This window comes from Engystomops pustulosus, chromosome 2, assembly GCF_040894005.1.
Source record: "Engystomops pustulosus chromosome 2, aEngPut4.maternal, whole genome shotgun sequence".
Taxonomy (NCBI): Eukaryota; Metazoa; Chordata; class Amphibia; order Anura; family Leptodactylidae; genus Engystomops; species Engystomops pustulosus.
In genome coordinates, this window is record NC_092412.1 from 134,695,453 (window position 1) to 134,706,346 (window position 10,894).

At 46.4% G+C, this 10,894-nt stretch overlaps 1 long non-coding RNA gene across 1 annotated transcript in view; it reads right to left on the reverse strand.

Annotated features, from left to right (window-relative positions):
• LOC140118544 (uncharacterized) overlaps positions 1 to 10,894 on the reverse strand; it is a 47,990-nt gene that overhangs the window by 36,449 nt on the left and 647 nt on the right. Inside the window, exon 2 of the long non-coding RNA XR_011853212.1 lies at positions 8,632 to 8,821. This is a non-coding gene — a long non-coding RNA (uncharacterized lncRNA). The remainder of the gene's footprint in view (positions 1 to 8,631; positions 8,822 to 10,894) is intronic.

The following is a 10,894-nucleotide window of genomic DNA, read 5'->3' on the forward strand; positions in this document are numbered from 1 at the left end:
AAGGTATAGAAATTTGGGGAGGAAGATCATTTTGAATATGTTAATACGCCCATATAGGGACAAGGGGAGAGTGGACCAGGCTTTTAGGCGCGATTCCGTTGCAGCTATCAGGGGTGTGATGTTTAACTCCGTATATGCCTGGACCTTGCGTGACACCTGGACTCCCAGATATTTAAAGGTGGACACCACCTGGACTGGGACGGGGAGGGAGTGTACCCCTATATCTGATAAGGGAAAGAGGGCCGATTTGTCCCAGTTAACCCGGAGACCTGAGAACCCCCCATAGCATTCTATCAGGGACAGAAGGGATTCCAGAGAGGGGCCCACATCCCCAAGGTATACAAGTGTATCATCAGCATAGAGAGATACCTTTTCAATGATAGAACCTCTAGCAATGCCCTTAATGCTATCAGAGTGACGGATCGCCACAGCAAGGGGCTCAATGGCAAGTGCGAAGAGGAGGGGAGATAGTGGGCAACCCTGTCTAGTGCCCCTGGCCATAGGGAGAGTAGGTGAGATATTAAGATTGGTCCTTACCCTAGCCCTAGGGTCGTTATACAATAACCTAACCAGTGCTGTGAAGCGAGGGCCAATACCCAGCCTGGGCAAGAGGGTCCACAAATAGGGCCACTCCACAGAATCAAACGCCTTGCAATTATCTAAGGATAATATAAACCCAGGGTCTGAAGACTTCTCTGCCTCTGCTATATTCAGGTGCAGTCTTTGTATATTTATGTCAGTTCCCCTCCCAGGCATAAAGCCTGTCTGGTCCGGGTGAACCAAGGATAATATTACTTTATTAAGCCTTGTTGCCAGAATTTTTGCTAGTATTTTAACATCTGAGTTTAGGAGGGAAATTGGACGGTATGAGTCGGGATGCAGAGGGTCCTTACCAGGCTTGGGAAGAACTACAATAAGGGCCTCTCGCATAGAATCAGGGAGGGAACCGCTGTCGAGCGCATCGGAGTACAGGCTAAGGAGATGGGGGACCAGAGTCTCACAGTTATCCCTATACCACTCACCTCCCAGCCCATCAAGTCCAGGTGTCTTACCGGGGGGCAACGATTGGATGGCCAGTTCCACCTCCTCCGCCGAGAGCGGGGCATCAAGCTCCGATGACTGTGCCGGTGTGAGCCTCCAAAGTGGAAGACTGTCAAGAAATCTGGAAATCTCGACGGAAGAGGCGGACAATCTGGAGCTGTAAAGAGAAGAGTAGAATTCGTGAAAAACCATGTTTATGGCCCGGGGTTCTGTGTTCAAGGCTCCGCTACTGTCAAGGATAGAGGGAACGGAAGCACACGGACGTTCAGCCCGCGAGAGATATGCAAGCAGCTTCCCATTTTTATCTCCGAATTCAAAGATGGACGCTTCCCTGGCTTGCAGGCGCTTGCTGGTGCGCTCCTTCACTACAGCTAGATGGTTCCTCTGCGCCTGAGCCCAAGTCTTCTTATTCCCCGGAGTAGGTTTAGTTAGGTAATCCTTTTCTGCAGTCACCAGAGCGGCGGTCAGCCTTTCCTCCTGCGCATTTAATGACTTCCTATGGCCAGCTACACCTGACATGAATGCTCCCCGCACTGAGGACTTGTACGAGTCCCAGACTAGAAGAGGATCAGGATGGGTTGAGTGTACATCCCAGAACTCGCTGTGCGCTGCCCTAACAGTACTCTGGACCGCTGGGGATAGGAGCCAGGCCGGGTGCAGGCGCCATAAGCGGGAGTCGCTGGGGGGGCCTATAAGGAGACTGATGAGCAAGGCGGAGTGGTCTGATGCACTGCGCGGGCAATAGGATACTTGATCAACGTGCTGCATCATATCAGGGGAGACAAAGGCCAGATCAATCCGAGAGAAGCTCTTGTGCACAGAGGAATAGAATGAATATTCTCTCTCTTGAGGATGTTTACTACGCCAAACATCGGCGAGGTCTAGAGAAGTGAGCCACTCATTCAGACGGACCGAGCCTGTGTCTAGGCCGCTTGTGCGATCCAGGGAGGGATTAGGGACTGCATTGAAGTCACCAATGCAGAGGATCGGACTAGGAGGCATAGAAGCAAGTTTACTGGAGATTAGGTGCAATACAGCTGGGTCAAAGGGAGGTGGGACATAGACCGACACTATAGTGAAAGTAAAGCCCCACAAGGCACAATGTATGACTACGTACCGGCCAAAGTGGTCCGGCGCTACCTGTATGACCTCTATAGGAAGCGCTTTGGATATGAGTACGGATACTCCCCTGGCGTAGACAGAGTAGGAGGAATGATAACCTCTAGCCACCCAGGCCCGCTTCAGAGAGAGGACCTTCTGACCCGTAAGGTGTGTCTCTTGGATACATACAATGTGAGGGGCCTGACGCTTAATGACGTCTAACATCAGAGCCCTCTTGAATTTGGAGTTGAGTCCCCTCACATTCCAACTCATTACCTTAAGTGAAGACATCTTAGCGGAAGGGAAAGGGGTGTGGGGAAGGAGACGTGAGCAACCAAGCATTCATCCTTTCATACCACAGAGACATAGACAGACAGACAACAGTGAGCACAACAATTATAACCAGAACTGTACTAACAATCCCAAGAATATAAACCCCCTGTCTAACACCCTAACAGCAGTAGTGCAGACCTATACCCAATAACAATCAAAGAATAGAACAGTGGTCCCTAACTCAAGACAAACTTACACCATTTGTCCCGGGACCCCTAACCCTCAGAGTATATATAAACAGGAGGTATTTAGGCAGCCATGTTTAAAGAGAGCAAAGGAGGGGATAAGGGAAGAGTAATATGTAGAGGGGAGCGGTAAGAGGATAGGGGAGGGGGGGAGTAGGTACAAAGAAGGGGAAGGGGAGGGGAAAGAGAAATAAGTGCCATATGTGGCGCACAGGCCAAATTGACCAAAAGAGATAGCACATCAGTTATGGGGCACCATATACGAGGCGTGCGCCCCAATGTAAAGCAATATTAAAAAATTAGAGCAATGATTTAGGACCCCTAAGCATCAATACAGGACTAAGTCCCGCAATGTCATAGCTCATCAGATAAAAGGATATATGAGTCCAGTCACTCAGGAGGTGCGGGCCTTGCAGCGGGAGCCCGTGGAGCTGCATCAGCCCAGTGAAGTGCTTCGGTTGGGCAGGTGAAGAATCGAGTCTTCTGTCCGTCCACAATTCGGAGCTTGGAAGGGTACATCATGGAGTATTTATACCCCTTGTCACGGAGACGGGCACGGACCTCAGTGAATTGTGCGCGTTGTTTCCTGACGGATGCAGAGAAATCAGGGTAGAAGGACACTCTGCTGTTGGCATAGAGAATTTCTCCCTTGGTACGGACAGCCCTGAGGATAGAGTCCCTGTCCCTAAAGTGCAGCAGCCGGGCCAGGAAGGGTCTTGGATTGCCCCCTGGGGGGCCAGAGCGGGATGGCACACGATGGGCCCTTTCCACTGTGAAGAACGGGGAGAAGGTATCTGCAGGAAGCAAATTTTTGAGCCAATTTTCAAAAAAGGATACAGGGTCAGACCCTTCTACTTTTTCAGGGAGGCCAACCACTCTGACGTTGTTCCGTCGCAGGCGGTTTTCGAGGTCGTCCGCTCTGTCGATGGATGCAGACATTTGGCGCTGAAGCTCTCTGATCTGTGTCGGCATAGGCCTCTGGACATCTTCCACCTCAGATATTCTGCGCTCAGTTTCGGTGATTCGCTCTTTAGCTTTATGGACATCGTGTCTTAAAAGAACAAAGTCCTGTCGCAGCTCATCCACCTTGGTGACCAGTTTGGATTGGCATCCGTTAATGGCCGCCAGCACCTCTGCAAATTTGCGGTCCAGCTCAGTGGCCGCGTCAGACGGATCAGCGCCCTCTTCATAGCTTACAAGCTGTGGCGGGCTCTGGGAGCCTTCAAAGAGGGAGGGAGAGGAGTTTGGGGACCCCTGAGGAGAGCAGGGCTGTGTGCGGGAGAATCTCCCCAACTTTTTGGCAGCGTTCGACTGAATCTGTGCAAGAACAGCTTGGGATGTGGAGCATTCCTGCGCATCCAGGGGTTCCAGGGACTGGAATGGAGGATCTTCATGGACGGATTCATCATCCGATGGAGGCGCAGACACCCCGGACGCTGCTTTGAGCAATTTAGCCGTCTTCCTCCGGTTACCCATGGCGTCTGGGCAGAGGGGGCCAGTGATAAACAATCGAGGAGCCTAGCGTCCAGTAATTAGCAGAAATAGAATCAGGGCCCACGTGGGAAATTGCAGCGGCACTGCAAGGGTTAATATAAAACAGAACCCGGGCAGGGGGTCACTGGGAGTATGGAGGACTCAGTGCTGGGCTGCACAGCTTGGGGTCCCCAGGTGAGAGGTGGGCAGCAGCAGGGGAATTACTTCCCTACCTTACTCCTGGCTGCAGTCCGGCAAGGGAGGGGTTAACCCTGCGCGCCTAGTCCTCAGGCGGCGCAGGGGAATCCAGTATAATGGCGCCTCCGGCAGGCTGCAGGGCTGGCTGGAGCGCTGCCGCGATCCTACAAGTGGGTCGGCGGCTCCGTATGTCCAGCGGCGGGGGGGGGGTTTCCCTCACCGCTCCGGTGTGCAGCCGCGATGTCGGGCGGCTATGGTCCCGCCGCCGCGCTGGGCACGTGGGAGGCTGCAGGAGCTGGAGTGCGGGGGGACCGCACGGAGCCGGAGACCTCCGCGATACCGGCACCGGAGTGTGGGGGAAGGTACCCGCGCCACCGGGGAGCAGGCTGGAGGGGGTACAGGTGGAGGATGGCTGCCTAGGAAGGGTGATAGGGTGCCGGGTCCCGGGAGCTCCGCGGCGCACGTCCTCCTAGTTCGGCATCAGGCCACGCCCCCCCTACGCACCACTTCTTTAGCCAGTTTTTTGTAATTTATATCTGGTTGCTGGCTGGATGTATTGCTGGTGTCTGACTCACCCCCATCCTCCTCTGTCTGGTCCCCGCGTAGCTCCGCTGTTCGGCGCCATCTTGGCCATGCGGCTCTCTCCTATGCCTCCGTCCCCGCTTAGTTTATGGCGTTGCTATGCGCCAGCCGCCTCTCGAGTGTTGCCCTTCGGCTTACTTGGTCCGTGAGCCTTATTTTCCGGCTCTTGTTGTGCGTGTGGGCGGCGGGGCGATCACTTGCGGGCTATGTGCTGCGGAGCTCCGCTGTCCCCTGTCTTCACATGCTGGAGCCGGAACCGGAAGTCCATCCACCACTTCTGTACACCCTGCTGCTGTTTCCTTAAAATCTGGGTCACTTATGCTTCAGTTAGCCATTAAAAGGTATCACAATCTTAAGAAGGTTACTTTATTTGACCAATCAAAAGCAACAGAAATATATCCTAACACAAGTAAAATTGCAGTTTTTTTAATCTTATTTCATATATTGTATATTTTCACAGAATAAAAAAAAGAACACTTTGAGATACCTGCAAATTGTTGGTGTTAATCTGGTACTAATTCCCTCAATTAATTTCTAGGCAGCAGGTTGTCCATATGGTCCATATGAAGGTTAAATGGGTGACCCTATCAGCCATAGCAAGAGAGTCTGGTCACACTTGAAAGACAAATGAAAGAGAGGACAGGATAATACAGAGAATTTCAGTGGGTTGAATCATTTGATCACTCCAAATGGAATTGCTTGCCAGTTCAGCACCGAGAAGTGTAAAGGCAGTGTTTCCACATTTAAGAGCATTTGGGCAAAAAGCCCACTCTGCAGTGTCCAAACCTCTCATTAGCAAAAAAAGAAGAAGCAAAAATAATTAAAGGAAACCTACCACTTGAAATGGTAAGTGTAAGCTGCAAATACCGAGCACCAGCTCAGGGTGATATATGTTTATATCTGAAGCTGTCGAGCGCGTACCACCGTGCGCCGAAGCAGCTTCAGATATAAACATTAAAAAGTGTTTACCGCTGTTTATACAGCGGTTTAGGGCAATAACGAAAGTAAGCTCCGGCACCAGCTCACCCTGAGCTGGTGCTCGGTATTTGCAGCTTACATTTCAAGTGGTAGGTTTCCTTTAAATGGATAGACTCAACTTTGCTGAGGAGCATGAGTTGGTCCCAGTTCATTTTAGTGATGAAACAAAGTTTAATTTATTTGGAACCTTATGTTCATCAACAAAAGACTGAACTAAAAGTGTGTAAAGAAGTCATTGAAAGATTGTGGAGGAAGTTGCATGGTTTGGGGAATATTTTCTGTAGCAGGAGTTGGACCTCTCATACAGCTACACTGAGTGAGTGCAAGTGTGTATCAGAACCTTCTTCAACAGCACAAGGTTCCTTCACTCAATTCCATGCAGGACTATGCCACCTGTCACACAGCAAAACAGGTAATGCAGTCCCTTCAAACTGAAACAATGAAATGGCCAACCCAGAGTCCTGATCTAAACCCAATTGAAATCCTCTGGAGAATACTTGGCAACTCTAGTTATTGTCATGGGTGACCCCACGATCCATGTCTCGGATCACGGGTGCACCCATGTTCTGCTGCCATGTGGACATATGTCCACCTGGAACTATGTCATGGGTTCTCCCGCGATCCGTGTTGCAGATACACCTGTGCTCCGCTATGTGGCGTGCCCCATCCCCGGACCTGCACTCACCTCTCCCCGCTCCTGGACCTGTCCTGGCTCCCGCTTACGTCTCTGCTCTCTAGGGTGCGGCGATACTCTGAGATTTAAAGGGCCAGCACAAGGCCAGTTCTCACCAAGTGGAACTCTAGACACTCCCCTTGAGAAAGCAATTTGCGAAACACGTGTCGGGGTGTACAGCGTGTGCCTGTTAGACTGGTATAGGTAACTATGTTTCGGTGTTACTCCATATGAGGTATAATGTCTCCCCTTTACTTTGGGGATCTCCATATAAGACTCTGACTGATGCCATGTCTCATATACCAGGTCTGATTCTCCCAACTGGCTCATGATTTTGTGTTTATTTTGGCACTCTCTGTTTTTAGATTTTTATTGCTACTTTTGTATTGCCGTCCACTTGTTTATTTAATAAAGTCTATTTTGTCTGGCACTTATCTGACTTATTATCTTTTAAGGATATTCAACAGTTTGGTTGTATTATATGAAAATAGAGGGGGGTTATCTGAGATAGAGATCCTATGCCCACACCCCTCGCTTTATGTTTATTTTGGTCAAAAAATATTAAAGTTATATCTCCAAAAAGATGGCGATGCAAAAACAAATGAGATTTTCTTTATATTCGTTTTTTTCCTGTAAAAAATATTATAGTATTTTTAGTGTACGGTGTACGACCCCCAAAATATACAAAAAAAAGAACCCAAAATTGACAATTTTCTTTTCCTCCATACATTAAAGAGTTAATAAAATCTCATCAAAAAGCTACAGACCCACTAAAATGAAGTATTTGTAAAGTGCATCTCATGTCGCAAAAAATAAGCCCTTATATGTCCAAATTGCCAAAAAAATAAAGATTGTATAGCCATTATAAAGTGACAATGCATAATCTGCTCTGAACGGCGCAGCTCCCCCCTCAATGCCCTGGCGTGTGCCCATACAGCAGGTTACCACCACATATGGGGTGTTATTATACACGGGAGAGATTGGGTATCAAATTTTGTGGAGCGTTTTGGTATTTAATCCACTGAGAATTTGTACATTTTATGAAAAACACTTTAGTAAAAAAAAAAAAAATTAACTTCAAAATTGCATCCGATTTTGTTTTAACCCCTGTAAACCAATTAAAGGGTTAACAAACTTCATAAAAGTTGTTTTACGTACGTTGAGGGGTGTAGTTTCTATAATGGGGTAATTTATGGGGTTTTACTTTGATTTAGGCCTCTCAAAGTGACTTTAAACCTGAGAGGGTCCCTCAATAGCAGGATTTTGCTTTTTTTATGAAAACGTGAAAAACAGCTTACAAAAATGATAGTATGTATAAAAAACCACGGAGATATAAAGTAGACATTTGGTGAATGTTAGTTATTACGTTTTCTGGTGTTATGACTCATGTGTGGAAAAAGTAGAACATTTTGAATTTCGAAAATTGAGAATTTTTCCAAATTTTCACCAAATATCTGATTTTCTCATAAATAAATGCAAAACATACCACCAAAATTTTGTAACTAACATGAAGTACAATGTGTCACGAGAAAACAATTTCAAGATCACTTGGATATGTTAAAGCGTTCCAAAGTTATAACCACTTATAGTGACACAAGGCAGATTTTAAAAAATGGGCCATTTCAGGAAGGTGAAAAAAATGGCTTCGGCATTAAGGGGTTAAGGACAGCATGTTTGTACTTGGACAACCCGAAGCATGTGTTGAGTTACATGCTCGTGACATCACTAAAGGTCCTACAGACCTTCCTAACAAGCCTCCTGTTGTCTCTAACTGTTCTATACGGTTTCCCATGGTTACCAGGAAGCATGGAAAATGGAGAGTAGCCTGGGGGCAAGGTAAAACCTCTGCTAGCTGCTAAACACCTGCAGATAGCTAATTAGAGTAAATTAGAGAATTGCTTACTTTTGCTCAATGCAGAGTTAGGCAAAAGTTTTTAGACTTTACAGTTGTACCTTATTATACTGCACACAAATATAAACCAGCATATAATACGCTGTGTGTAAAAATATAGCGGCATTAAATGTACTGCACAAAAAAGGCTGAGAGCAGAGATAGACATCACTTACAAATTAAATCAGTCACAGTTTTTCTTCATCCTCTGTCTTGGCTTAGTCCATCCTGTTTCGTATCCTGGTGGGCTCCTCAAAAGTGACAATTCTCCATCAGCTATAGAACCTCACCATGACTTCTTCTGGGCCATCTCTGCAGAGTTTAGCAGCCAGTCAGGTCGTTGCAACAAATCTTCACACTGTGCCACTAAAAATATCACAGTATTTATAGTATAGTACCCCTGGATAACTACTATGCCCCACACTGTGCTACTAAGTAACATACATCTGAACACACTGCCACTATGTACTAAATAATGCACAGGGTCCCCCTCAATATATTATTATCCCTGAATAATTATATAGTTACCCTCTACAAATATATATATGTAATAGCAGCACTTAATACCAGAAGCAGCCCCCAGTCACATATAATTAATACCAACAGCAGCCCCCAGTTATACAGTACAGACCAAAAGTTTGGACTCATCTTCTCATTCAAAATTGTAGATTCACACTGAAGGCATCAAAACTATGAATTAATATATGTGGAATTAAATCCTTAACAAAAAATTGTGAAAACACTGAAAATATGTCTATTATAGGTTCTTCAAAGTAGCCACCTTTTGCTTTGATTACTGCTTTGCACATTCTTGGCATTTTCTTGATGAGCTTCAAGAGGTAGTCACCAGAAATGGTCACCCAACAGTATTGAAGGAGTTCCCAGAGACTTGTTGGACTAGCACTTGTTGGCCCTTTTGCCTTCACTCCGCGGTCCAAATCACCCCAAACCACCTCGATTTCAGGTGACTGTGGAGGCCAAGTCATCTGGAATAGCACCCCATCACTCTCCTTTTTGGTCAAATAGCCTTTACACAGCCTGGAGGTGTGTTTGGGGTCATTGTCCTCTTGAAAAATAAATGATGGTCCAACTAAACGCAAGTCAGATGGAATAATATGCCGCTGCAAGATGCTGTGGCACCATCACACCTCCTGCTCCATGCAACACAGGGGGAAACAGGCATGTAGAGTCCTTTCATCCAATCATTGTGGGTTGCACAAAGGCATGGTGTTTGGAACCAAAGATTTAAAAAATTTGCACTCATCAGACCAAAGCACAGATTTCCACTGGTCTAATGTCCATTCCTTGTGTTTTTTAGCCCAAACAAGTATCTTCTTGTATGTTGCCTGTGGTTTCCTAGAAGCTATTTTACCATGAAGGCTGCTGCACATAGTCTCCTCTAAACAGTTGATGTGTAGATGTGTCTGCTGCTAGAACTCTGTGTGGCATTGACCTGGTCTCTAATCTGAGCTGCTGTTCTGCAATTTCTGAAGCTGGTGACTCGGATCAATTTATCCTGTGCAACAGAGGTGACTCTTGATCTTTCCTTTCCTAGGGCAGTCCTCATGTGAGCCAGTTTCTTTGTAGCGCTTGATGGTTTTTCCAACTGCACTCAAGAACAATTTCAAAGTTTTTCAATTTTTCAGACTGACCTTTTTTTTGAGTTTTAAAAAAAATTATGGTCGCTCGTTTTTCTTAGCTGCTTTTTTTCTAGCCATAATACAAATTCTAACAGTCTATTCAGTAGGACTATCAGCTGTGTATCCACCTGACCACTGCACAACACAACTGATGGTCCCAAACTCATTTATAATGTAAGAAATCCCACTCATTAAACCCGGCAGGGCACATATGTGATGTTCTGTCTGAGCTTTCTCCATACACAGCCCATGTTGGCTGTATAACACAGCTAAAAACCACCTGTAACTGCCATGCTCAACGCTGGCAGTCAAACACGACAGCAGTACCCAACAGAGCTACTGTGGGCGCCACCTATGACTTCATCTGAAGGCGTTGATCGGTTGCCATGGCAGCTTAGAGTCTAGTAGAGACTACTCGTGGCCTGCCATGGATAGTGATCTCCAATAGCCTGCCATGAGCAGTAAAATTACTATATGCTGAAATACAGTAGTATTGCAGTATATCATATGAGCAATCAGACCCTGGAGGGTCAAAGTACCCTAGAGGTATGAATTGAGTCTGAAATAATAGTAAATTTAAAAAAAAAAAAGTAAAAAAGTTAAAATCATAAACATGTTAGGTATTGCCACGTCTCAAGATGCCCGATCTATCAAAATATAAAAAACGATTATTCCCGGCCGTCAACACTGTAATGGAAAACAGTGCCCAAATGTCAGAATTGCCACTTTTTCTATCTATGAATATTTGAATTAAAAAATGATCAAGCAGTCATAAAGGTTCCAAATATATATAAATTAC